The sequence below is a fragment of the Hippopotamus amphibius genome, chromosome 2, assembly GCF_030028045.1.
Source record: "Hippopotamus amphibius kiboko isolate mHipAmp2 chromosome 2, mHipAmp2.hap2, whole genome shotgun sequence".
Lineage (NCBI taxonomy): Eukaryota > Metazoa > Chordata > Mammalia > Artiodactyla > Hippopotamidae > Hippopotamus > Hippopotamus amphibius.
The window spans coordinates 221,023,571-221,049,433 of NC_080187.1; the positions used below are offsets into that span (position 1 = coordinate 221,023,571).

At 60.2% G+C, this 25,863-nt stretch overlaps 9 non-coding genes across 9 annotated transcripts; all 9 read left to right on the top strand.

Annotated features, from left to right (window-relative positions):
* Positions 1–2,174: 2,174 nt before the first annotated feature.
* Positions 2,175–2,267, top strand: LOC130847192 (small nucleolar RNA SNORD116). The gene has a single exon (XR_009051984.1). It is a non-coding gene; the product is annotated as a small nucleolar RNA SNORD116 (small nucleolar RNA).
* Positions 2,268–4,980: 2,713 nt separating this feature from the next.
* On the top strand, positions 4,981–5,073 carry LOC130847146 (small nucleolar RNA SNORD116). Its single transcript, XR_009051938.1, has one exon. It is a non-coding gene; the product is annotated as a small nucleolar RNA SNORD116 (small nucleolar RNA).
* A 2,713-nt stretch (positions 5,074–7,786) lies between these two features.
* On the top strand, positions 7,787–7,879 carry LOC130847147 (small nucleolar RNA SNORD116). The gene has a single exon (XR_009051939.1). It is a non-coding gene; the product is annotated as a small nucleolar RNA SNORD116 (small nucleolar RNA).
* A 2,713-nt stretch (positions 7,880–10,592) lies between these two features.
* LOC130847193 (small nucleolar RNA SNORD116) lies at positions 10,593–10,685 on the top strand. The gene has a single exon (XR_009051985.1). It is a non-coding gene; the product is annotated as a small nucleolar RNA SNORD116 (small nucleolar RNA).
* Positions 10,686–13,397: 2,712 nt separating this feature from the next.
* On the top strand, positions 13,398–13,490 carry LOC130847148 (small nucleolar RNA SNORD116). The gene has a single exon (XR_009051940.1). It is a non-coding gene; the product is annotated as a small nucleolar RNA SNORD116 (small nucleolar RNA).
* Positions 13,491–16,203: 2,713 nt separating this feature from the next.
* Positions 16,204–16,296, top strand: LOC130847194 (small nucleolar RNA SNORD116). The gene has a single exon (XR_009051986.1). It is a non-coding gene; the product is annotated as a small nucleolar RNA SNORD116 (small nucleolar RNA).
* A 2,712-nt stretch (positions 16,297–19,008) lies between these two features.
* On the top strand, positions 19,009–19,101 carry LOC130847195 (small nucleolar RNA SNORD116). Its single transcript, XR_009051987.1, has one exon. It is a non-coding gene; the product is annotated as a small nucleolar RNA SNORD116 (small nucleolar RNA).
* A 2,712-nt stretch (positions 19,102–21,813) lies between these two features.
* LOC130847149 (small nucleolar RNA SNORD116) lies at positions 21,814–21,906 on the top strand. The gene has a single exon (XR_009051941.1). It is a non-coding gene; the product is annotated as a small nucleolar RNA SNORD116 (small nucleolar RNA).
* Positions 21,907–24,619: 2,713 nt separating this feature from the next.
* Positions 24,620–24,712, top strand: LOC130847151 (small nucleolar RNA SNORD116). The gene has a single exon (XR_009051942.1). It is a non-coding gene; the product is annotated as a small nucleolar RNA SNORD116 (small nucleolar RNA).
* Positions 24,713–25,863: the final 1,151 nt, after the last annotated feature.

Here is a 25,863-nt window from a genome sequence, read left to right on the forward strand (position 1 = left end):
TGCAACTGCTGGCACAGTGGTGGCGCCGATCGGGATACTGTGGACTGTGCCGAGGACTGAGTGCTACATTGAATCCTGTGAGATGGCCGATGGCCTAGACAGGACGGTATGGGCATGGCGAGGCCCGGGGCAGTGTGACTTCTTGGACGGGCTGTCATCATGGTGCTGCAGGCGCTGTCCTCGGCTTCTCAAGGAGATCTCTAGTCCCTGAAGGGCTGCCTGTGGCTGCCTACGGAGAAGAGGGCTTTGGCGGTCCCTGTGGACGCGCTGCGCTGGTGCCTTTGGTGTAGCCCTGGGGGCCCCATGCCAGAGGAATGACACCAAAGAATGTCTTACAGGCGCCTCGAAGAGATCTACGTGCTCAGTAGTGGGGCCGGCCAGCTTAAGGAAAGGTGAAATCTGCGAAGCTTCCCTTTGGCCCCTGGTCAGGGAGTTGGCAAGGCGAAAGTGTATCTCCCGGAGGGCAGGACATGGCCGTCCTTGGGGGCCCCGAGGCCTTTTGCAGGGCCCTCAGTTTACGGGAGGAAGCCCGGAGGTGTGGCTGAGATGGGGCAGTGGTTGTGGTGCCAGGTGTGTTGCCGTGGACAGCCACTTGCTCCCTGGGCAGGGTTCCTGGTCTGCTTGCGCGGCAGTGGGCTTCTGTTTGAAGTGTGTGTCTCGTCCTCTTGGTTGGCACCTTGTATCTCTGTGAGGTCCTTGGTGGTGTTGCTATGTAGGAGAAGAGGCGTGCGGTCACCTGGCATGCGGTGGACTTCGTCGCCACCGCCATGGTTGCTGACTGTCTTCCCTGGTGCTCAGTGTGCCCCGTGTGGGCATCGCGTCTGAGGTTTGCTGTCGGAGTGAGTCGCCCTGCGGGCAGGAGATGGGAACTTTGCACAAGGGCTCGAGCGTTTGAGCGTTTCTTCGGGGGTCAGGGCTGTAGATGCGGTGGGCCGTGGAGCTGCCTGGACCTGGCCGGGACTGTAGGCTGGTGTCCGAGGAGTTCGACTCCCGGTCATGGTGTCTGAAGACCACCACTTCCCATAGTCAGCTTTCCCACGCGTCTCTGGATAGGAATTTGGCTTAGTTGGCTGGAAGAGGCACCTGGCCTTGAAGTCCTTTAGTGCCTTTGAGAAGAAGGCAGGCTGCATCTTCCCTGTAGCCATGTGTAGGGCGGAGACAAAGGCCTTCATGTGCGAGGTACCATTGTCCCCAGTGGCATGGGCTCTGGCTGTCAAGGGCACATCAGGTGTGCTAGGAGCTGGCGGGGTCTCCACGACTCTGGGGCCATCACTCCCATGGGTGAGAGGCCGGCCCCCATCGAGTCTATGTGCTCTGGTCAGAAGGCAAGGTTGTTGGAGATCGGGAGCCCGGTGCTGGTTGCAGCAGCCCTTCAAGTTCAGGGTGTGCCTGAGGGCTCTTGAAGGTGGCAGGGGTGTTCTGCCATTCTGTGGGGGATCCCGAGGCAAGGGCCCTGTGTTCCAGGCATGCCTTCGCCTGTTCAAGGACTTTGCAGAGGGGCACACAGACAATCAGAGACCCAGGCACACCTACAGGGCCCCACGCAGAAAGCCGCTTAGACGCCCTTTTGCGCAGAGACTAACACACTCCGGTGCCCACTCGCTTACCTCCTGACGCACACAAGCACTGGTACGTGCGTACCTTTGAAGAGTTGTCTGTCATGCCCGCATTGAGTCTTCTCCAAGGGACAAAGGTCCTTGGGAAGCAGGTGCAGGGTAACGTTACCCACCCCCAGGGTACCGTTGGCCTGGGTCTTGTTCTCTGAGTACCTGGGTGGCGTTCTAAAGCATGCCTGTGATTGCTGCCCACTTCTCAGGTGCAGTCGCCAGGCACGGCTGGCCGTCGGCTGAGATGGGCAGACCTTCTTGGCGTGGTGTGAAGACTGGATGTGCGAGGAAATCCCGGAAGAAGTGCGACGGGCCCAGGGTGCTGAGCTTGGCCAGGGATCACTACGGATGGTACGCATTCCCCTGGCCCAACACGTGTCATTCATTGCATACCAGGGGTTCCTCGGACCCGCCGAGGAGCTCCAGAGTGGATGGACTGTTTCTCTTGCTGAGTGGCCTGGGGGCTGTGGATTCTCCATGCTGTTGGATGATGTCGAGGTCACTGGCTCCTCCTCGCAGCCGCCCAGCCTGTGCTGTTGGGTTCTTGCGGCGTCCCAGCACGTGCTCGGATCGATGATGACCCCCTCATATGCATTCCTTGGAAAATCTGAACAAAATGAGTGAGCACTCACTACCGTCTCCTCATTGAACCTGAGGTCCAGCACGTTGCCTCCCCTGGGGTTAGGGGATAGTCAGGGGTGAGGGCCAGCTTCCCCTTGTGGACACGCATGCAAACAGCACACAGGGCGGCAGTATTGGAGAGGCTAGCGGCTGAGGGTCGGCCCGTGTCCACGCATTGGCTGGCTCATCCACGACTGCGAGGTGCTTGGTGACGGTGCAGTGAGGGATGGCGAGGCCGCCAGGCTGCCTGCTGGTGGTATGAGTCGGAGCATGTGCTGGCCTAGACCCAGTGAGCTCGAGGCTTGGAGAGGTGTGTTTTTGCCGGGTTCCCATATTGGATGGGGCCCTTGTGGGACCAGGGTGCTTTTCAAAGCCAAAGAGAGGAAGCTTGGGTGGTTTCTGAGTTGAGCCGGAGGCCAGGCACCTGTCGCTTCCTCACTTGGCTCGGTGAGGTTCTTGAGTGGCAGACGGGGTGGGATCGGGGTCAGGGCGGTGGGGACTGGGAGGCGGGATTGTTAGGTGGCGGTGGGAGGGGTTGAGGAATTAGGCCTCGGTGGTTCCCTTGGCAGGTCCTCGACTGCAACTGCTGGCACAGTGGTGGCGCCGATCGGGATACTGTGGACTGTGCCGAGGACTGAGTGCTACATTGAATCCTGTGAGATGGCCGATGGCCTAGACAGGACGGTATGGGCATGGCGAGGCCCGGGGCAGTGTGACTTCTTGGACGGGCTGTCATCATGGTGCTGCAGGCGCTGTCCTCGGCTTCTCAAGGAGATCTCTAGTCCCTGAAGGGCTGCCTGTGGCTGGCTACGGAGAAGAGGGCTTTGGTGGTCCCTGTGGACGCGCTGCGCTGGTGCCTTTGGTGTAGCCCTGGGGGCCCCATGCCAGAGGAATGACACCAAAGAATGTCTTACAGGCGCCTCGAAGAGATCTACGTGCTCAGTAGTGGGGCCGGCCAGCTTAAGGAAAGGTGAAATCTGCGAAGCTTCCCTTTGGCCCCTGGTCAGGGAGTTGGCAAGGCGAAAGTGTATCTCCCGGAGGGCAGGACATGGCCGTCCTTGGGGGCCCCGAGGCCTTTTGCAGGGCCCTCAGTTTACGGGAGGAAGCCCGGAGGTGTGGCTGAGATGGGGCAGTGGTTGTGGTGCCAGGTGTGTTGCCGTGGACAGCCACTTGCTCCCTGGGCAGAGTTCCTGGTCTGCTTGCGCGGCAGTGGGCTTCTGTTTGAAGTGTGTGTCTCGTCCTCTTGGTTGGCACCTTGTATCTCTGTGAGGTCCTTGGTGGTGTTGCTATGTAGGAGAAGAGGCGTGCGGTCACCTGGCATGCGGTGGACTTCGTCGCCACCGCCATGGTTGCTGACTGTCTTCCCTGGTGCTCAGTGTGCCCCGTGTGGGCATCGCGTCTGAGGTTTGCTGTCGGAGTGAGTCGCCCTGCGGGCAGGAGATGGGAACTTTGCACAAGGGCTCGAGCGTTTGAGCGTTTCTTCGGGGGTCAGGGCTGTAGATGCGGTGGGCCGTGGAGCTGCCTGGACCTGGCCGGGACTGTAGGCTGGTGTCCGAGGAGTTCGACTCCCGGTCATGGTGTCTGAAGACCACCACTTCCCATAGTCAGCTTTCCCACGCGTCTCTGGATAGGAATTTGGCTTAGTTGGCTGGAAGAGGCACCTGGCCTTGAAGTCCTTTAGTGCCTTTGAGAAGAAGGCAGGCTGCATCTTCCCTGTAGCCATGTGTAGGGCGGAGACAAAGGCCTTCATGTGCGAGGTACCGTTGTCCCCAGTGGCATGGGCTCTGGCTGTCAAGGGCACATCAGGTGTGCTAGGAGCTGGCGGGGTCTCCACGACTCTGGGGCCATCACTCCCATGGGTGAGAGGCCGGCCCCCATCGAGTCTATGTGCTCTGGTCAGAAGGCAAGGTTGTTGGAGATCGGGAGCCCGGTGCTGGTTGCAGCAGCCCTTCAAGTTCAGGGTGTGCCTGAGGGCTCTTGAAGGTGGCAGGGGTGTTCTGCCATTCTGTGGGGGATCCCGAGGCAAGGGCCCTGTGTTCCAGGCATGCCTTCGCCTGTTCAAGGACTTTGCAGAGGGGCACACAGACAATCAGAGACCCAGGCACACCTACAGGGCCCCACGCAGAAAGCCGCTTAGACGCCCTTTTGCGCAGAGACTAACACACTCCGGTGCCCACTCACTTACCTCCTGACGCACACAAGCACTGGTACGTGCGTACCTTTGAAGAGTTGTCTGTCATGCCCGCATTGAGTCTTCTCCAAGGGACAAAGGTCCTTGGGAAGCAGGTGCAGGGTAACGTTACCCACCCCCAGGGTACCGTTGGCCTGGGTCTTGTTCTCTGAGTACCTGGGTGGCGTTCTAAAGCATGCCTGTGATTGCTGCCCACTTCTCAGGTGCAGTCGCCAGGCACGGCTGGCCGTCGGCTGAGATGGGCAGACCTTCTTGGCGTGGTGTGAAGACTGGATGTGCGAGGAAATCCCGGAAGAAGTGCGACGGGCCCAGGGTGCTGAGCTTGGCCAGGGATCACTACGGATGGTACGCATTCCCCTGGCCCAACACGTGTCATTCATTGCATACCAGGGGTTCCTCGGACCCGCCGAGGAGCTCCAGAGTGGATGGACTGTTTCTCTTGCTGAGTGGCCTGGGGGCTGTGGATTCTCCATGCTGTTGGATGATGTCGAGGTCACTGGCTCCTCCTCGCAGCCGCCCAGCCTGTGCTGTTGGGTTCTTGCGGCGTCCCAGCACGTGCTCGGATCGATGATGACCCCCTCATATGCATTCCTTGGAAAATCTGAACAAAATGAGTGAGCACTCACTACCGTCTCCTCATCGAACCTGAGGTCCTGCACGTTGCCTCCCCTGGGGTTAGGGGATAGTCAGGGGTGAGGGCCAGCTTCCCCTTGTGGACACGCATGCAAACAGCACACAGGGCGGCAGTATTGGAGAGGCTCGCGGCTGAGGGTCGGCCCGTGTCCACGCATTGGCTGGCCCATCCACGACTGCGAGGTGCTTGGTGACTGTGCAGTGAGGGATGGCGAGGCCGCCAGGCTGCCTGCTGGTGGTATGAGTCGGAGCATGTGCTGGCCTAGACCCAGTGAGCTCGAGGCTTGGAGAGGTGTGTTTTTGCCGGGTTCCCATATTGGATGGGGCCCTTGTGGGAGCAGGGTGCTTTTCAAAGCCAAAGAGAGGAAGCTTGGGTGGTTTCTGAGTTGAGCCGGAGGCCAGGCACCTGTCGCTTCCTCACTTGGCTCGGTGAGGTTCTTGAGTGGCAGACGGGGTGGGATCGGGGTCAGGGCGGTGGGGACCAGGAGGCGGGATTGTTAGGTGGCGGTGGGAGGGGTTGAGGAATTAGGCCTCGGTGGTTCCCTTGGCAGGTCCTCGACTGCAACTGCTGGCACAGTGGTGGCGCCGATCGGGATACTGTGGACTGTGCCGAGGACTGAGTGCTACATTGAATCCTGTGAGATGGCCGATGGCCTAGACAGGACGGTATGGGCATGGCGAGGCCCGGGGCAGTGTGACTTCTTGGACGGGCTGTCATCATGGTGCTGCAGGCGCTGTCCTCGGCTTCTCAAGGAGATCTCTAGTCCCTGAAGGGCTGCCTGTGGCTGGCTACGGAGAAGAGGGCTTTGGCGGTCCCTGTGGACGCGCTGCGCTGGTGCCTTTGGTGTAGCCCTGGGGGCCCCATGCCAGAGGAATGACACCAAAGAATGTCTTACAGGCGCCTCGAAGAGATCTACGTGCTCAGTAGTGGGGCCGGCCAGCTTAAGGAAAGGTGAAATCTGCGAAGCTTCCCTTTGGCCCCTGGTCAGGGAGTTGGCAAGGTGAAAGTGTATCTCCCGGAGGGCACGACATGGCCGTCCTTGGTGGCCCCGAGGCCTTTTGCAGGGCCCTCAGTTTACGGGAGGAAGCCCGGAGGTGTGGCTGAGATGGGGCAGTGGTTGTGGTGCCAGGTGTGTTGCCGTGGACAGCCACTTGCTCCCTAGGCAGGGTTCCTGGTCTGCTTGCGCGGCAGTGGGCTTCTGTTTGAAGTGTGTGTCTCGTCCTCTTGGTTGGCACCTTGTATCTCTGTGAGGTCCTTGGTGGTGTTGCTATGTAGGAGAAGAGGCGTGCGGTCACCTGGCTTGCGGCGGACTTCGTCGCCACCGCCATGGTTGCTGACTGTCTTCCCTGGTGCTCAGTGTGCCCCGTGTGGGCATCGCGTCTGAGGTTTGCTGTCGGAGTGAGTCGCCCTGCGGGCAGGAGATGGGAACTTTGCACAAGGGCTCGAGCGTTTGAGCGTTTCTTCGGGGGTCAGGGCTGTAGATGCGGTGGGCCGTGGAGCTGCCTGGACCTGGCCGGGACTGTAGGCTGGTGTCCGAGGAGTTCGACTCCCGGTCATGGTGTCTGAAGACCACCACTTCCCATAGTCAGCTTTCCCACGCGTCTCTGGATAGGAATTTGGCTTAGTTGGCTGGAAGAGGCACCTGGCCTTGAAGTCCTTTAGTGCCTTTGAGAAGAAGGCAGGCTGCATCTTCCCTGTAGCCATGTGTAGGGCGGAGACAAAGGCCTTCATGTGCGAGGTACCGTTGTCCCCAGTGGCATGGGCTCTGGCTGTCAAGGGCACATCAGGTGTGCTAGGAGCTGGCGGGGTCTCCACGACTCTGGGGCCATCACTCCCATGGGTGAGAGGCCGGCCCCCATCGAGTCTATGTGCTCTGGTCAGAAGGCAAGGTTGTTGGAGATCGGGAGCCCGGTGCTGGTTGCAGCAGCCCTTCAAGTTCAGGGTGTGCCTGAGGGCTCTTGAAGGTGGCAGGGGTGTTCTGCCATTCTGTGGGGGATCCCGAGGCAAGGGCCCTGTGTTCCAGGCATGCCTTCGCCTGTTCAAGGACTTTGCAGAGGGGCACACAGACAATCAGAGACCCAGGCACACCTACAGGGCCCCACGCAGAAAGCCGCTTAGACGCCCTTTTGCGCAGAGACTAACACACTCCGGTGCCCACTCACTTACCTCCTGACGCACACAAGCACTGGTACATGCGTACCTTTGAAGAGTTGTCTGTCATGCCCGCATTGAGTCTTCTCCAAGGGACAAAGGTCCTTGGGAAGCAGGTGCAGGGTAACGTTACCCACCCCCAGGGTACCGTTGGCCTGGGTCTTGTTCTCTGAGTACCTGGGTGGCGTTCTAAAGCATGCCTGTGATTGCTGCCCACTTCTCAGGTGCAGTCGCCAGGCACGGCTGGCCGTCGGCTGAGATGGGCAGACCTTCTTGGCGTGGTGTGAAGACTGGATGTGCGAGGAAATCCCGGAAGAAGTGCGACGGGCCCAGGGTGCTGAGCTTGGCCAGGGATCACTACGGATGGTACGCATTCCCCTGGCCCAACACGTGTCATTCATTGCATACCAGGGGTTCCTCGGACCCGCCGAGGAGCTCCAGAGTGGATGGACTGTTTCTCTTGCTGAGTGGCCTGGGGGCTGTGGATTCTCCATGCTGTTGGATGATGTCGAGGTCACTGGCTCCTCCTCGCAGCCGCCCAGCCTGTGCTGTTGGGTTCTTGCGGCGTCCCAGCACGTGCTCGGATCGATGATGACCCCCTCATATGCATTCCTTGGAAAATCTGAACAAAATGAGTGAGCACTCACTACCGTCTCCTCATCGAACCTGAGGTCCTGCACGTTGCCTCCCCTGGGGTTAGGGGATAGTCAGGGGTGAGGGCCAGCTTCCCCTTGTGGACACGCATGCAAACAGCACACAGGGCGGCAGTATTGGAGAGGCTCGCGGCTGAGGGTCGGCCCGTGTCCACGCATTGGCTGGCCCATCCACGACTGCGAGGTGCTTGGTGACTGTGCAGTGAGGGATGGCGAGGCCGCCAGGCTGCCTGCTGGTGGTATGAGTCGGAGCATGTGCTGGCCTAGACCCAGTGAGCTCGAGGCTTGGAGAGGTGTGTTTTTGCCGGGTTCCCATATTGGATGGGGCCCTTGTGGGAGCAGGGTGCTTTTCAAAGCCAAAGAGAGGAAGCTTGGGTGGTTTCTGAGTTGAGCCGGAGGCCAGGCACCTGTCGCTTCCTCACTTGGCTCGGTGAGGTTCTTGAGTGGCAGACGGGGTGGGATCGGGGTCAGGGCGGTGGGGACCAGGAGGCGGGATTGTTAGGTGGCGGTGGGAGGGGTTGAGGAATTAGGCCTCGGTGGTTCCCTTGGCAGGTCCTCGACTGCAACTGCTGGCACAGTGGTGGCGCCGATCGGGATACTGTGGACTGTGCCGAGGACTGAGTGCTACATTGAATCCTGTGAGATGGCCGATGGCCTAGACAGGACGGTATGGGCATGGCGAGGCCCGGGGCAGTGTGACTTCTTGGACGGGCTGTCATCATGGTGCTGCAGGCGCTGTCCTCGGCTTCTCAAGGAGATCTCTAGTCCCTGAAGGGCTGCCTGTGGCTGGCTACGGAGAAGAGGGCTTTGGCGGTCCCTGTGGACGCGCTGCGCTGGTGCCTTTGGTGTAGCCCTGGGGGCCCCATGCCAGAGGAATGACACCAAAGAATGTCTTACAGGCGCCTCGAAGAGATCTACGTGCTCAGTAGTGGGGCCGGCCAGCTTAAGGAAAGGTGAAATCTGCGAAGCTTCCCTTTGGCCCCTGGTCAGGGAGTTGGCAAGGTGAAAGTGTATCTCCCGGAGGGCACGACATGGCCGTCCTTGGTGGCCCCGAGGCCTTTTGCAGGGCCCTCAGTTTACGGGAGGAAGCCCGGAGGTGTGGCTGAGATGGGGCAGTGGTTGTGGTGCCAGGTGTGTTGCCGTGGACAGCCACTTGCTCCCTAGGCAGGGTTCCTGGTCTGCTTGCGCGGCAGTGGGCTTCTGTTTGAAGTGTGTGTCTCGTCCTCTTGGTTGGCACCTTGTATCTCTGTGAGGTCCTTGGTGGTGTTGCTATGTAGGAGAAGAGGCGTGCGGTCACCTGGCATGCGGTGGACTTCGTCGCCACCGCCATGGTTGCTGACTGTCTTCCCTGGTGCTCAGTGTGCCCCGTGTGGGCATCGCGTCTGAGGTTTGCTGTCGGAGTGAGTCGCCCTGCGGGCAGGAGATGGGAACTTTGCACAAGGGCTCGAGCGTTTGAGCGTTTCTTCGGGGGTCAGGGCTGTAGATGCGGTGGGCCGTGGAGCTGCCTGGACCTGGCCGGGACTGTAGGCTGGTGTCCGAGGAGTTCGACTCCCGGTCATGGTGTCTGAAGACCACCACTTCCCATAGTCAGCTTTCCCACGCGTCTCTGGATAGGAATTTGGCTTAGTTGGCTGGAAGAGGCACCTGGCCTTGAAGTCCTTTAGTGCCTTTGAGAAGAAGGCAGGCTGCATCTTCCCTGTAGCCATGTGTAGGGCGGAGACAAAGGCCTTCATGTGCGAGGTACCGTTGTCCCCAGTGGCATGGGCTCTGGCTGTCAAGGGCACATCAGGTGTGCTAGGAGCTGGCGGGGTCTCCACGACTCTGGGGCCATCACTCCCATGGGTGAGAGGCCGGCCCCCATCGAGTCTATGTGCTCTGGTCAGAAGGCAAGGTTGTTGGAGATCGGGAGCCCGGTGCTGGTTGCAGCAGCCCTTCAAGTTCAGGGTGTGCCTGAGGGCTCTTGAAGGTGGCAGGGGTGTTCTGCCATTCTGTGGGGGATCCCGAGGCAAGGGCCCTGTGTTCCAGGCATGCCTTGGCCTGTTCAAGGACTTTGCAGAGGGGCACACAGACAATCAGAGACCCAGGCACACCTACAGGGCCCCACGCAGAAAGCCGCTTAGACGCCCTTTTGCGCAGAGACTAACACACTCCGGTGCCCACTCACTTACCTCCTGACGCACACAAGCACTGGTACGTGCGTACCTTTGAAGAGTTGTCTGTCATGCCCGCATTGAGTCTTCTCCAAGGGACAAAGGTCCTTGGGAAGCAGGTGCAGGGTAACGTTACCCACCCCCAGGGTACCGTTGGCCTGGGTCTTGTTCTCTGAGTACCTGGGTGGCGTTCTAAAGCATGCCTGTGATTGCTGCCCACTTCTCAGGTGCAGTCGCCAGGCACGGCTGGCCGTCGGCTGAGATGGGCAGACCTTCTTGGCGTGGTGTGAAGACTGGATGTGCGAGGAAATCCCGGAAGAAGTGCGACGGGCCCAGGGTGCTGAGCTTGGCCAGGGATCACTACGGATGGTACGCATTCCCCTGGCCCAACACGTGTCATTCATTGCATACCAGGGGTTCCTCGGACCCGCCGAGGAGCTCCAGAGTGGATGGACTGTTTCTCTTGCTGAGTGGCCTGGGGGCTGTGGATTCTCCATGCTGTTGGATGATGTCGAGGTCACTGGCTCCTCCTCGCAGCCGCCCAGCCTGTGCTGTTGGGTTCTTGCGGCGTCCCAGCACGTGCTCGGATCGATGATGACCCCCTCATATGCATTCCTTGGAAAATCTGAACAAAATGAGTGAGCACTCACTACTGTCTCCTCATCGAACCTGAGGTCCAGCACGTTGCCTCCCCTGGGGTTAGGGGATAGTCGGGGTGAGGGCCAGCTTCCCCTTGTGGACACGCATGCAAACAGCACACAGGGCGGCAGTATTGGAGAGGCTCGCGGCTGAGGGTCGGCCCGTGTCCACGCATTGGCTGGCCCATCCACGACTGCGAGGTGCTTGGTGACTGTGCAGTGAGGGATGGCGAGGCCGCCAGGCTGCCTGCTGGTGGTATGAGTCGGAGCATGTGCTGGCCTAGACCCAGTGAGCTCGAGGCTTGGAGAGGTGTGTTTTTGCCGGGTTCCCATATTGGATGGGGCCCTTGTGGGAGCAGGGTGCTTTTCAAAGCCAAAGAGAGGAAGCTTGGGTGGTTTCTGAGTTGAGCCGGAGGCCAGGCACCTGTCGCTTCCTCACTTGGCTCGGTGAGGTTCTTGAGTGGCAGACGGGGTGGGATCGGGGTCAGGGCGGTGGGGACCAGGAGGCGGGATTGTTAGGTGGCGGTGGGAGGGGTTGAGGAATTAGGCCTCGGTGGTTCCCTTGGCAGGTCCTCGACTGCAACTGCTGGCACAGTGGTGGCGCCGATCGGGATACTGTGGACTGTGCCGAGGACTGAGTGCTACATTGAATCCTGTGAGATGGCCGATGGCCTAGACAGGACGGTATGGGCATGGCGAGGCCCGGGGCAGTGTGACTTCTTGGACGGGCTGTCATCATGGTGCTGCAGGCGCTGTCCTCGGCTTCTCAAGGAGATCTCTAGTCCCTGAAGGGCTGCCTGTGGCTGGCTACGGAGAAGAGGGCTTTGGCGGTCCCTGTGGACGCGCTGCGCTGGTGCCTTTGGTGTAGCCCTGGGGGCCCCATGCCAGAGGAATGACACCAAAGAATGTCTTACAGGCGCCTCGAAGAGATCTACGTGCTCAGTAGTGGGGCCGGCCAGCTTAAGGAAAGGTGAAATCTGCGAAGCTTCCCTTTGGCCCCTGGTCAGGGAGTTGGCAAGGTGAAAGTGTATCTCCCGGAGGGCACGACATGGCCGTCCTTGGTGGCCCCGAGGCCTTTTGCAGGGCCCTCAGTTTACGGGAGGAAGCCCGGAGGTGTGGCTGAGATGGGGCAGTGGTTGTGGTGCCAGGTGTGTTGCCGTGGACAGCCACTTGCTCCCTAGGCAGGGTTCCTGGTCTGCTTGCGCGGCAGTGGGCTTCTGTTTGAAGTGTGTGTCTCGTCCTCTTGGTTGGCACCTTGTATCTCTGTGAGGTCCTTGGTGGTGTTGCTATGTAGGAGAAGAGGCGTGCGGTCACCTGGCTTGCGGCGGACTTCGTCGCCACCGCCATGGTTGCTGACTGTCTTCCCTGGTGCTCAGTGTGCCCCGTGTGGGCATCGCGTCTGAGGTTTGCTGTCGGAGTGAGTCGCCCTGCGGGCAGGAGATGGGAACTTTGCACAAGGGCTCGAGCGTTTGAGCGTTTCTTCGGGGGTCAGGGCTGTAGATGCGGTGGGCCGTGGAGCTGCCTGGACCTGGCCGGGACTGTAGGCTGGTGTCCGAGGAGTTCGACTCCCGGTCATGGTGTCTGAAGACCACCACTTCCCATAGTCAGCTTTCCCACGCGTCTCTGGATAGGAATTTGGCTTAGTTGGCTGGAAGAGGCACCTGGCCTTGAAGTCCTTTAGTGCCTTTGAGAAGAAGGCAGGCTGCATCTTCCCTGTAGCCATGTGTAGGGCGGAGACAAAGGCCTTCATGTGCGAGGTACCGTTGTCCCCAGTGGCATGGGCTCTGGCTGTCAAGGGCACATCAGGTGTGCTAGGAGCTGGCGGGGTCTCCACGACTCTGGGGCCATCACTCCCATGGGTGAGAGGCCGGCCCCCATCGAGTCTATGTGCTCTGGTCAGAAGGCAAGGTTGTTGGAGATCGGGAGCCCGGTGCTGGTTGCAGCAGCCCTTCAAGTTCAGGGTGTGCCTGAGGGCTCTTGAAGGTGGCAGGGGTGTTCTGCCATTCTGTGGGGGATCCCGAGGCAAGGGCCCTGTGTTCCAGGCATGCCTTCGCCTGTTCAAGGACTTTGCAGAGGGGCACACAGACAATCAGAGACCCAGGCACACCTACAGGGCCCCACGCAGAAAGCCGCTTAGACGCCCTTTTGCGCAGAGACTAACACACTCCGGTGCCCACTCACTTACCTCCTGACGCACACAAGCACTGGTACATGCGTACCTTTGAAGAGTTGTCTGTCATGCCCGCATTGAGTCTTCTCCAAGGGACAAAGGTCCTTGGGAAGCAGGTGCAGGGTAACGTTACCCACCCCCAGGGTACCGTTGGCCTGGGTCTTGTTCTCTGAGTACCTGGGTGGCGTTCTAAAGCATGCCTGTGATTGCTGCCCACTTCTCAGGTGCAGTCGCCAGGCACGGCTGGCCGTCGGCTGAGATGGGCAGACCTTCTTGGCGTGGTGTGAAGACTGGATGTGCGAGGAAATCCCGGAAGAAGTGCGACGGGCCCAGGGTGCTGAGCTTGGCCAGGGATCACTACGGATGGTACGCATTCCCCTGGCCCAACACGTGTCATTCATTGCATACCAGGGGTTCCTCGGACCCGCCGAGGAGCTCCAGAGTGGATGGACTGTTTCTCTTGCTGAGTGGCCTGGGGGCTGTGGATTCTCCATGCTGTTGGATGATGTCGAGGTCACTGGCTCCTCCTCGCAGCCGCCCAGCCTGTGCTGTTGGGTTCTTGCGGCGTCCCAGCACGTGCTCGGATCGATGATGACCCCCTCATATGCATTCCTTGGAAAATCTGAACAAAATGAGTGAGCACTCACTACCGTCTCCTCATCGAACCTGAGGTCCTGCACGTTGCCTCCCCTGGGGTTAGGGGATAGTCAGGGGTGAGGGCCAGCTTCCCCTTGTGGACACGCATGCAAACAGCACACAGGGCGGCAGTATTGGAGAGGCTCGCGGCTGAGGGTCGGCCCGTGTCCACGCATTGGCTGGCCCATCCACGACTGCGAGGTGCTTGGTGACTGTGCAGTGAGGGATGGCGAGGCCGCCAGGCTGCCTGCTGGTGGTATGAGTCGGAGCATGTGCTGGCCTAGACCCAGTGAGCTCGAGGCTTGGAGAGGTGTGTTTTTGCCGGGTTCCCATATTGGATGGGGCCCTTGTGGGAGCAGGGTGCTTTTCAAAGCCAAAGAGAGGAAGCTTGGGTGGTTTCTGAGTTGAGCCGGAGGCCAGGCACCTGTCGCTTCCTCACTTGGCTCGGTGAGGTTCTTGAGTGGCAGACGGGGTGGGATCGGGGTCAGGGCGGTGGGGACCAGGAGGCGGGATTGTTAGGTGGCGGTGGGAGGGGTTGAGGAATTAGGCCTCGGTGGTTCCCTTGGCAGGTCCTCGACTGCAACTGCTGGCACAGTGGTGGCGCCGATCGGGATACTGTGGACTGTGCCGAGGACTGAGTGCTACATTGAATCCTGTGAGATGGCCGATGGCCTAGACAGGACGGTATGGGCATGGCGAGGCCCGGGGCAGTGTGACTTCTTGGACGGGCTGTCATCATGGTGCTGCAGGCGCTGTCCTCGGCTTCTCAAGGAGATCTCTAGTCCCTGAAGGGCTGCCTGTGGCTGGCTACGGAGAAGAGGGCTTTGGCGGTCCCTGTGGACGCGCTGCGCTGGTGCCTTTGGTGTAGCCCTGGGGGCCCCATGCCAGAGGAATGACACCAAAGAATGTCTTACAGGCGCCTCGAAGAGATCTACGTGCTCAGTAGTGGGGCCGGCCAGCTTAAGGAAAGGTGAAATCTGCGAAGCTTCCCTTTGGCCCCTGGTCAGGGAGTTGGCAAGGTGAAAGTGTATCTCCCGGAGGGCACGACATGGCCGTCCTTGGTGGCCCCGAGGCCTTTTGCAGGGCCCTCAGTTTACGGGAGGAAGCCCGGAGGTGTGGCTGAGATGGGGCAGTGGTTGTGGTGCCAGGTGTGTTGCCGTGGACAGCCACTTGCTCCCTAGGCAGGGTTCCTGGTCTGCTTGCGCGGCAGTGGGCTTCTGTTTGAAGTGTGTGTCTCGTCCTCTTGGTTGGCACCTTGTATCTCTGTGAGGTCCTTGGTGGTGTTGCTATGTAGGAGAAGAGGCGTGCGGTCACCTGGCATGCGGTGGACTTCGTCGCCACCGCCATGGTTGCTGACTGTCTTCCCTGGTGCTCAGTGTGCCCCGTGTGGGCATCGCGTCTGAGGTTTGCTGTCGGAGTGAGTCGCCCTGCGGGCAGGAGATGGGAACTTTGCACAAGGGCTCGAGCGTTTGAGCGTTTCTTCGGGGGTCAGGGCTGTAGATGCGGTGGGCCGTGGAGCTGCCTGGACCTGGCCGGGACTGTAGGCTGGTGTCCGAGGAGTTCGACTCCCGGTCATGGTGTCTGAAGACCACCACTTCCCATAGTCAGCTTTCCCACGCGTCTCTGGATAGGAATTTGGCTTAGTTGGCTGGAAGAGGCACCTGGCCTTGAAGTCCTTTAGTGCCTTTGAGAAGAAGGCAGGCTGCATCTTCCCTGTAGCCATGTGTAGGGCGGAGACAAAGGCCTTCATGTGCGAGGTACCGTTGTCCCCAGTGGCATGGGCTCTGGCTGTCAAGGGCACATCAGGTGTGCTAGGAGCTGGCGGGGTCTCCACGACTCTGGGGCCATCACTCCCATGGGTGAGAGGCCGGCCCCCATCGAGTCTATGTGCTCTGGTCAGAAGGCAAGGTTGTTGGAGATCGGGAGCCCGGTGCTGGTTGCAGCAGCCCTTCAAGTTCAGGGTGTGCCTGAGGGCTCTTGAAGGTGGCAGGGGTGTTCTGCCATTCTGTGGGGGATCCCGAGGCAAGGGCCCTGTGTTCCAGGCATGCCTTCGCCTGTTCAAGGACTTTGCAGAGGGGCACACAGACAATCAGAGACCCAGGCACACCTACAGGGCCCCACGCAGAAAGCCGCTTAGACGCCCTTTTGCGCAGAGACTAACACACTCCGGTGCCCACTCACTTACCTCCTGACGCACACAAGCACTGGTACGTGCGTACCTTTGAAGAGTTGTCTGTCATGCCCGCATTGAGTCTTCTCCAAGGGACAAAGGTCCTTGGGAAGCAGGTGCAGGGTAACGTTACCCACCCCCAGGGTACCGTTGGCCTGGGTCTTGTTCTCTGAGTACCTGGGTGGCGTTCTAAAGCATGCCTGTGATTGCTGCCCACTTCTCAGGTGCAGTCGCCAGGCACGGCTGGCCGTCGGCTGAGATGGGCAGACCTTCTTGGCGTGGTGTGAAGACTGGATGTGCGAGGAAATCCCGGAAGAAGTGCGACGGGCCCAGGGTGCTGAGCTTGGCCAGGGATCACTACGGATGGTACGCATTCCCCTGGCCCAACACGTGTCATTCATTGCATACCAGGGGTTCCTCGGACCCGCCGAGGAGCTCCAGAGTGGATGGACTGTTTCTCTTGCTGAGTGGCCTGGGGGCTGTGGATTCTCCATGCTGTTGGATGATGTCGAGGTCACTGGCTCCTCCTCGCAGCCGCCCAGCCTGTGCTGTTGGGTTCTTGCGGCGTCCCAGCACGTGCTCGGATCGATGATGACCCCCTCATATGCATTCCTTGGAAAATCTGAACAAAATGAGTGAGCACTCACTACTGTCTCCTCATCGAACCTGAGGTCCAGCACGTTGCCTCCCCTGGGGTTAGGGGATAGTCGGGGTGAGGGCCAGCTTCCCCTTGTGGACACGCATGCAAACAGCACACAGGGCGGCAGTATTGGAGAGGCTCGCGGCTGAGGGTCGGCCCGTGTCCACGCATTGGCTGGCTCATCCACGACTGCGAGGTGCTTGGTGACGGTGCAGTGAGGGATGGCGAGGCCGCCAGGCTGCCTGCTGGTGGTATGAGTCGGAGCATGTGCTGGCCTAGACCCAGTGAGCTCGAGGCTTGGAGAGGTGTGTTTTTGCCGGGTTCCCATATTGGAAGGGGCCCTTGTGGGACCAGAGTGCTTTTCAAAGCCAAAGAGAGGAAGCTTGGGTGGTTTCTGAGTTGAGCCGGAGGCCAGGCACCTGTCGCTTCCTCGCTTGGCTCGGTGAGGTTCTTGAGTGGCAGACGGGGTGGGATCGGGGTCAGGGCGGTGGGGACCGGGAGGCGGGATTGTTAGGTGGCGGTGGGAGGGGTTGAGGAATTAGGCCTCGGTGGTTCCCTTGGCAGGTCCTCGACTGCAACTGCTGGCACAGTGGTGGCGCCGATCGGGTTACTGTGGACTGTGCCGAGGACTGAGTGCTACATTGAATCCTGTGAGATGGCCGATGGCCTAGACAGGACGGTATGGGCATGGCGAGGCCCGGGGCAGTGTGACTTCTTGGACGGGCTGTCATCATGGTGCTGCAGGCGCTGTCCTCGGCTTCTCAAGGAGATCTCTAGTCCCTGAAGGGCTGCCTGTGGCTGGCTACGGAGAAGAGGGCTTTGGCGGTCCCTGTGGACGCACTGCGCTGGTGCCTTTGGTGTAGGCCTGGGGGCCCCATGCCAGAGGAATGACACCAAAGAATGTCTTACAGGCGCCTCGAAGAGATCTACGTGCTCAGTAGTGGGGCCGGCCAGCTTAAGGAAAGGTGAAATCTGCGAAGCTTCCCTTTGGCCCCTGGTCAGGGAGTTGGCAAGGCGAAAGTGTATCTCCCGGAGGGCACGACATGGCCGTCCTTGGGGGCCCCGAGGCCTTTTGCAGGGCCCTCAGTTTACGGGAGGAAGCCCGGAGGTGTGGCTGAGATGGGGCAGTGGTTGTGGTGCCAGGTGTGTTGCCGTGGACAGCCACTTGCTCCCTGGGCAGGGTTCCTGGTCTGCTTGCGCGGCAGTGGGCTTCTGTTTGAAGTGTGTGTCTCGTCCTCTTGGTTGGCACCTTGTATCTCTGTGAGGTCCTTGGTGGTGTTGCTATGTAGGAGAAGAGGCGTGCGGTCACCTGGCATGCGGTGGACTTCGTCGCCACCGCCATGGTTGCTGACTGTCTTCCCTGGTGCTCAGTGTGCCCCGTGTGGGCATCGCGTCTGAGGTTTGCTGTCGGAGTGAGTCGCCCTGCGGGCAGGAGATGGGAACTTTGCACAAGGGCTCGAGCGTTTGAGCGTTTCTTCGGGGGTCAGGGCTGTAGATGCGGTGGGCCGTGGAGCTGCCTGGACCTGGCCGGGACTGTAGGCTGGTGTCCGAGGAGTTCGACTCCCGGTCATGGTGTCTGAAGACCACCACTTCCCATAGTCAGCTTTCCCACGCGTCTCTGGATAGGAATTTGGCTTAGTTGGCTGGAAGAGGCACCTGGCCTTGAAGTCCTTTAGTGCCTTTGAGAAGAAGGCAGGCTGCATCTTCCCTGTAGCCATGTGTAGGGCGGAGACAAAGGCCTTCATGTGCGAGGTACCGTTGTCCCCAGTGGCATGGGCTCTGGCTGTCAAGGGCACATCAGGTGTGCTAGGAGCTGGCGGGGTCTCCACGACTCTGGGGCCATCACTCCCATGGGTGAGAGGCCGGCCCCCATCGAGTCTATGTGCTCTGGTCAGAAGGCAAGGTTGTTGGAGATCGGGAGCCCGGTGCTGGTTGCAGCAGCCCTTCAAGTTCAGGGTGTGCCTGAGGGCTCTTGAAGGTGGCAGGGGTGTTCTGCCATTCTGTGGGGGATCCCGAGGCAAGGGCCCTGTGTTCCAGGCATGCCTTCGCCTGTTCAAGGACTTTGCAGAGGGGCACACAGACAATCAGAGACCCAGGCACACCTACAGGGCCCCACGCAGAAAGCCGCTTAGACGCCCTTTTGCGCAGAGACTAACACACTCCGGTGCCCACTCACTTACCTCCTGACGCACACAAGCACTGGTACGTGCGTACCTTTGAAGAGTTGTCTGTCATGCCCGCATTGAGTCTTCTCCAAGGGACAAAGGTCCTTGGGAAGCAGGTGCAGGGTAACGTTACCCACCCCCAGGGTACCGTTGGCCTGGGTCTTGTTCTCTGAGTACCTGGGTGGCGTTCTAAAGCATGCCTGTGATTGCTGCCCACTTCTCAGGTGCAGTCGCCAGGCACGGCTGGCCGTCGGCTGAGATGGGCAGACCTTCTTGGCGTGGTGTGAAGACTGGATGTGCGAGGAAATCCCGGAAGAAGTGCGACGGGCCCAGGGTGCTGAGCTTGGCCAGGGATCACTACGGATGGTACGCATTCCCCTGGCCCAACACGTGTCATTCATTGCATACCAGGGGTTCCTCGGACCCGCCGAGGAGCTCCAGAGTGGATGGACTGTTTCTCTTGCTGAGTGGCCTGGGGGCTGTGGATTCTCCATGCTGTTGGATGATGTCGAGGTCACTGGCTCCTCCTCGCAGCCGCCCAGCCTGTGCTGTTGGGTTCTTGCGGCGTCCCAGCACGTGCTCGGATCGATGATGACCCCCTCATATGCATTCCTTGGAAAATCTGAACAAAATGAGTGAGCACTCACTACTGTCTCCTCATCGAACCTGAGGTCCAGCACGTTGCCTCCCCTGGGGTTAGGGGATAGTCGGGGTGAGGGCCAGCTTCCCCTTGTGGACACGCATGCAAACAGCACACAGGGCGGCAGTATTGGAGAGGCTCGCGGCTGAGGGTCGGCCCGTGTCCACGCATTGGCTGGCTCATCCACGACTGCGAGGTGCTTGGTGACGGTGCAGTGAGGGATGGCGAGGCCGCCAGGCTGCCTGCTGGTGGTATGAGTCGGAGCATGTGCTGGCCTAGACCCAGTGAGCTCGAGGCTTGGAGAGGTGTGTTTTTGCCGGGTTCCCATATTGGAAGGGGCCCTTGTGGGACCAGAGTGCTTTTCAAAGCCAAAGAGAGGAAGCTTGGGTGGTTTCTGAGTTGAGCCGGAGGCCAGGCACCTGTCGCTTCCTCGCTTGGCTCGGTGAGGTTCTTGAGTGGCAGACGGGGTGGGATCGGGGTCAGGGCGGTGGGGACCGGGAGGCGGGATTGTTAGGTGGCGGTGGGAGGGGTTGAGGAATTAGGCCTCGGTGGTTCCCTTGGCAGGTCCTCGACTGCAACTGCTGGCACAGTGGTGGCGCCGATCGGGTTACTGTGGACTGTGCCGAGGACTGAGTGCTACATTGAATCCTGTGAGATGGCCGATGGCCTAGACAGGACGGTATGGGCATGGCGAGGCCCGGGGCAGTGTGACTTCTTGGACGGGCTGTCATCATGGTGCTGCAGGCGCTGTCCTCGGCTTCTCAAGGAGATCTCTAGTCCCTGAAGGGCTGCCTGTGGCTGGCTACGGAGAAGAGGGCTTTGGCGGTCCCTGTGGACGCACTGCGCTGGTGCCTTTGGTGTAGGCCTGGGGGCCCCATGCCAGAGGAATGACACCAAAGAATGTCTTACAGGCGCCTCGAAGAGATCTACGTGCTCAGTAGTGGGGCCGGCCAGCTTAAGGAAAGGTGAAATCTGCGAAGCTTCCCTTTGGCCCCTGGTCAGGGAGTTGGCAAGGCGAAAGTGTATCTCCCGGAGGGCAGGACATGGCCGTCCTTGGTGGCCCCGAGGCCTTTTGCAGGGCCCTCAGTTTACGGGAGGAAGCCCGGAGGTGTGGCTGAGATGGGGCAGTGGTTGTGGTGCCAGGTGTGTTGCCGTGGACAGCCACTTGCTCCCTGGGCAGGGTTCCTGGTCTGCTTGCGCGGCAGTGGGCTTCTGTTTGAAGTGTGTGTCTCGTCCTCTTGGTTGGCACCTTGTATCTCTGTGAGGTCCTTGGTGGTGTTGCTATGTAGGAGAAGAGGCGTGCGGTCACCTGGCATGCGGTGGACTTCGTCGCCACCGCCATGGTTGCTGACTGTCTTCCCTGGTGCTCAGTGTGCCCCGTGTGGGCATCGCGTCTGAGGTTTGCTGTCGGAGTGAGTCGCCCTGCGGGCAGGAGATGGGAACTTTGCACAAGGGCTCGAGCGTTTGAGCGTTTCTTCGGGGGTCAGGGCTGTAGATGCGGTGGGCCGTGGAGCTGCCTGGACCTGGCCGGGACTGTAGGCTGGTGTCCGAGGAGTTCGACTCCCGGTCATGGTGTCTGAAGACCACCACTTCCCATAGTCAGCTTTCCCACGCGTCTCTGGATAGGAATTTGGCTTAGTTGGCTGGAAGAGGCACCTGGCCTTGAAGTCCTTTAGTGCCTTTGAGAAGAAGGCAGGCTGCATCTTCCCTGTAGCCATGTGTAGGGCGGAGACAAAGGCCTTCATGTGCGAGGTACCGTTGTCCCCAGTGGCATGGGCTCTGGCTGTCAAGGGCACATCAGGTGTGCTAGGAGCTGGCGGGGTCTCCACGACTCTGGGGCCATCACTCCCATGGGTGAGAGGAGGGCCCCCATCGAGTCTATGTGCTCTGGTCAGAAGGCAAGGTTGTTGGAGATCGGGAGCCCGGTGCTGGTTGCAGCAGCCCTTCAAGTTCAGGGTGTGCCTGAGGGCTCTTGAAGGTGGCAGGGGTGTTCTGCCATTCTGTGGGGGATCCCGAGGCAAGGGCCCTGTGTTCCAGGCATGCCTTCGCCTGTTCAAGGACTTTGCAGAGGGGCACACAGACAATCAGAGACCCAGGCACACCTACAGGGCCCCACGCAGAAAGCCGCTTAGACGCCCTTTTGCGCAGAGACTAACACACTCCGGTGCCCACTCACTTACCTCCTGACGCACACAAGCACTGGTACGTGCGTACCTTTGAAGAGTTGTCTGTCATGCCCGCATTGAGTCTTCTCCAAGGGACAAAGGTCCTTGGGAAGCAGGTGCAGGGTAACGTTACCCACCCCCAGGGTACCGTTGGCCTGGGTCTTGTTCTCTGAGTACCTGGGTGGCGTTCTAAAGCATGCCTGTGATTGCTGCCCACTTCTCAGGTGCAGTCGCCAGGCACGGCTGGCCGTCGGCTGAGATGGGCAGACCTTCTTGGCGTGGTGTGAAGACTGGATGTGCGAGGAAATCCCGGAAGAAGTGCGACGGGCCCAGGGTGCTGAGCTTGGCCAGGGATCACTACGGATGGTACGCATTCCCCTGGCCCAACACGTGTCATTCATTGCATACCAGGGGTTCCTCGGACCCGCCGAGGAGCTCCAGAGTGGATGGACTGTTTCTCTTGCTGAGTGGCCTGGGGGCTGTGGATTCTCCATGCTGTTGGATGATGTCGAGGTCACTGGCTCCTCCTCGCAGCCGCCCAGCCTGTGCTGTTGGGTTCTTGCGGCGTCCCAGCACGTGCTCGGATCGATGATGACCCCCTCATATGCATTCCTTGGAAAATCTGAACAAAATGAGTGAGCACTCACTACCGTCTCCTCATCGAACCTGAGGTCCAGCACGTTGCCTGCCCTGGGGTTAGGGGATAGTCAGGGGTGAGGGCCAGCTTCCCCTTGTGGACACGCATGCAAACAGCACACAGGGCGGCAGTATTGGAGAGGCTCGCGGCTGAGGGTCGGCCCGTGTCCACGCATTGGCTGGCTCATCCACGACTGCGAGGTGCTTGGTGACTGTGCAGTGAGGGATGGCGAGGCCGCCAGGCTGCCTGCTGGTGGTATGAGTCGGAGCATGTGTTGGCCTAGACCCAGTGAGCTCGAGGCTTGGAGAGGTGTGTTTTTGCCGGCTTCCCATATTGGATGGGGCCCTTGTGGGAGCAGGGTGCTTTTCAAAGCCAAAGAGAGGAAGCTTGGGTGGTTTCTGAGTTGAGCCGGAGGCCAGGCACCTGTCGCTTCCTCACTTGGCTCGGTGAGGTTCTTGAGTGGCAGACGGGGTGGGATCGGGGTCAGGGCGGTGGGGACCGGGAGGCGGGATTGTTAGGTGGCGGTGGGAGGGGTTGAGGAATTAGGCCTCGGTGGTTCCCTTGGCAGGTCCTCGACTGCAACTGCTGGCACAGTGGTGGCGCCGATCGGGATACTGTGGACTGTGCCGAGGACTGAGTGCTACATTGAATCCTGTGAGATGGCCGATGGCCTAGACAGGACGGTATGGGCATGGCGAGGCCCGGGGCAGTGTGACTTCTTGGACGGGCTGTCATCATGGTGCTGCAGGCGCTGTCCTCGGCTTCTCAAGGAGATCTCTAGTCCCTGAAGGGCTGCCTGTGGCTGGCTACGGAGAAGAGGGCTTTGGCGGTCCCTGTGGACGCGCTGCGCTGGTGCCTTTGGTGTAGCCCTGGGGGCCCCATGCCAGAGGAATGACACCAAAGAATGTCTTACAGGCGCCTCGAAGAGATCTACGTGCTCAGTAGTGGGGCCGGCCAGCTTAAGGAAAGGTGAAATCTGCGCAGCTTCCCTTTGGCCCCTGGTCAGGGAGTTGGCAAGGCGAAAGTGTATCTCCCGGAGGGCACGACATGGCCGTCCTTGGTGGCCCCGAGGCCTTTTGCAGGGCCCTCAGTTTACGGGAGGAAGCCCGGAGGTGTGGCTGAGATGGGGCAGTGGTTGTGGTGCCAGGTGTGTTGCCGTGGACAGCCACTTGCTCCCTGGGCAGGGTTCCTGGTCTGCTTGCGCGGCAGTGGGCTTCTGTTTGAAGTGTGTGTCTCGTCCTCTTGGTTGGCACCTTGTATCTCTGTGAGGTCCTTGGTGGTGTTGCTATGTAGGAGAAGAGGCGTGCGGTCACCTGGCATGCGGTGGACTTCGTCGCCACCGCCATGGTTGCTGACTGTCTTCCCTGGTGCTCAGTGTGCCCCGTGTGGGCATCGCGTCTGAGGTTTGCTGTCGGAGTGAGTCGCCCTGCGGGCAGGAGATGGGAACTTTGCACAAGGGCTCGAGCGTTTGAGCGTTTCTTCGGGGGTCAGGGCTGTAGATGCGGTGGGCCGTGGAGCTGCCTGGACCTGGCCGGGACTGTAGGCTGGTGTCCGAGGAGTTCGACTCCCGGTCATGGTGTCTGAAGACCACCACTTCCCATAGTCAGCTTTCCCACGCGTCTCTGGATAGGAATTTGGCTTAGTTGGCTGGAAGAGGCACCTGGCCTTGAAGTCCTTTAGTGCCTTTGAGAAGAAGGCAGGCTGCATCTTCCCTGTAGCCATGTGTAGGGCGGAGACAAAGGCCTTCATGTGCGAGGTACCGTTGTCCCCAGTGGCATGGGCTCTGGCTGTCAAGGGCACATCAGGTGTGCTAGGAGCTGGCGGGGTCTCCACGACTCTGGGGCCATCACTCCCATGGGTGAGAGGCCGGCCCCCATCGAGTCTATGTGCTCTGGTCAGAAGGCAAGGTTGTTGGAGATCGGGAGCCCGGTGCTGGTTGCAGCAGCCCTTCAAGTTCAGGGTGTGCCTGAGGGCTCTTGAAGGTGGCAGGGGTGTTCTGCCATTCTGTGGGGGATCCCGAGGCAAGGGCCCTGTGTTCCAGGCATGCCTTCGCCTGTTCAGGGACTTTGCAGAGGGGCACACAGACAATCAGAGACCCAGGCACACCTGCAGGGCCCCACGCAGAAAGCCGCTTACATGCCCTTTTGCGCAGAGACTAACACACTCCGGTGCCCACTCACTTACCTCCTGACACACACAAGCACTGGTACGTGCGTACCTTTGAAGAGTTGTCTGTCATGCCCGCATTGAGTCTTCTCCAAGGGACAAAGGTCCTTGGGAAGCAGGTGCAGGGTAACGTTACCCACCCCCAGGGTACCGTTGGCCTGGGTCTTGTTCTCTGAGTACCTGGGTGGCGTTCTAAAGCATGCCTGTGATTGCTGCCCACTTCTCAGGTGCAGTCGCCAGGCACGGCTGGCCGTCGGCTGAGATGGGCAGACCTTCTTGGCGTGGTGTGAAGACTGGATGTGCGAGGAAATCCCGGAAGAAGTGCGACGGGCCCAGGGTGCTGAGCTTGGCCAGGGATCACTACGGATGGTACGCATTCCCCTGGCCCAACACGTGTCATTCATTGCATACCAGGGGTTCCTCGGACCCGCCGAGGAGCTCCAGAGTGGATGGACTGTTTCTCTTGCTGAGTGGCCTGGGGGCTGTGGATTCTCCATGCTGTTGGATGATGTCGAGGTCACTGGCTCCTCCTCGCAGCCGCCCAGCCTGTGCTGTTGGGTTCTTGCGGCGTCCCAGCAAGTGCTCGGATCGATGATGACCCCCTCATATGCATTCCTTGGAAAATCTGAACAAAATGAGTGAGCACTCACTACCGTCTCCTCATCGAACCTGAGGTCCAGCACGTTGCCTCCCCTGGGGTTAGGGGATAGTCAGGGGTGAGGGCCAGCTTCCCCTTGTGGACACGCATGCAAACAGCACACAGGGCGGCAGTATTGGAGAGGCTCGCGGCTGAGGGTCGGCCCGTGTCCACGCATTGGCTGGCTCATCCACGACTGCGAGGTGCTTGATGACGGTGCAGTGAGGGATGGTGAGGCCGCCAGGCTGCCTGCTGGTGGTATGAGTCGTAGCATGTGCTGGCCTAGACCCAGTGTGCTCGAGGCTTGGAGAGGTGTGTTTTTGCCGGGTTCCCATATTGGAAGGGGCCCTTGTGGGAGCAGGGTGCTTTTCAAAGCCAAAGAGAGGAAGCTTGGGTGGTTTCTGAGTTGAGCCGGAGGCCAGGCACCTGTCGCTTCCTCACTTGGCTCGGTGAGGTTCTTGAGTGGCAGACGGGGTGGGATCGGGGTCAGGGCGGTGGGGACCGGGAGGCGGGATTGTTAGGTGGCGGTGGGAGGGGTTGAGGAATTGGGCCTCGGTGGTTCCCTTGGCAGGTCCTCGACTGCAACTGCTGGCACAGTGGTGGCGCCGATCGGGATACTGTGGACTGTGCCGAGGACTGAGTGCTACATTGAATCCTGTGAGAGGGCCGATGGCCTAGACAGGACGGTATGGGCATGGCGAGGCCCGGGGCAGTGTGACTTCTTGGACGGGCTGTCATCATGGTGCTGCAGGCGCTGTCCTCGGCTTCTCAAGGAGATCTCTAGTCCCTGAAGGGCTGCCTGTGGCTGCCTACGGAGAAGAGGGCTTTGGCGGTCCCTGTGGACGCGCTGCGCTGGTGCCTTTGGTGTAGCCCTGGGGGCCCCATGCCAGAGGAATGACACCAAAGAATGTCTTACAGGCGCCTCGAAGAGATCTACGTGCTCAGTAGTGGGGCCGGCCAGCTTAAGGAAAGGTGAAATCTGCGCAGCTTCCCTTTGGCCCCTGGTCAGGGAGTTGGCAAGGCGAAAGTGTATCTCCCGGAGGGCACGACATGGCCGTCCTTGGTGGCCCCGAGGCCTTTTGCAGGGCCCTCAGTTTACGGGAGGAAGCCCGGAGGTGTGGCTGAGATGGGGCAGTGGTTGTGGTGCCAGGTGTGTTGCTGTGGACAGCCACTTGCTCCCTGGGCAGGGTTC